We start from the raw sequence: 804 nt of genomic DNA, 5'->3' as shown, positions 1-804 counted from the left end.
TACCTTTAGTGATGAGGTTCCACAGTATTGCTATTTTTCACCTCTCGTGCATGAATGGTGGTTCCCCCTTACTTGCATCTTCCACCTTTGCTTTATTTTCTTCAAGAATTGAAATCTTTCCCCCTTTGATAATCAATCTCTCGTATCATTATCTCTCGTTAATAGCAATTGTTGGTTCCATTTTGTTACAAGTCTTGATTTATTCCCAACAATGATAGAACGAGAAGTCCCTGCATCAATATAATAAAGTTTTTGGTACCCAAACAAATCTGGGTCCTCGGAGGTTAGTTCTTTTGGGATTATAAGGTAGCCCGAACCCATCATGAGGGACTTGAGCCATTCTTCGTTCCCATTCTAAATCATAATTAAATGGAAAACTATAAAAACGTTTTGGAGCATCGAATTTTGAAAATTTTGACCCAAAATAATTTTGATGCCCTCGGGAAGGTTTGGCTTTGTTTAAATTTATTTTCCCGGGTCTAGGAATAAATTTAGCCATTTTCCAATCGGAATTAAAATGAAAATTTCTACCAACATCATTCCTTGGAATCCTACCCATATTCCTCCGATGTGGATTAGAAAATTTTCTAGCATGAATATTTCTACCGGTAAGAAGTTTTGTTCCTACCGGGGTTGGGTCCACTTTATTTGGATCGAAAGTTCTTCCCGTGGGGACCCACTCTTTTCGAAAACTTCTTTTAATTTCAGAATATTTTATTCCTTTATTTCTAGAAGTTTTCCACTTCTTCCGTTGGCCTCCTTGGTTTTTAGAAATTGCCTTGTTAGATTTATTTTGATAAGTCC

This window comes from Ipomoea triloba, chromosome 16, assembly GCF_003576645.1.
Source record: "Ipomoea triloba cultivar NCNSP0323 chromosome 16, ASM357664v1".
NCBI classification, from domain to species: domain Eukaryota; kingdom Viridiplantae; phylum Streptophyta; class Magnoliopsida; order Solanales; family Convolvulaceae; genus Ipomoea; species Ipomoea triloba.
This window is presented reverse-complemented; position numbering follows the sequence as displayed.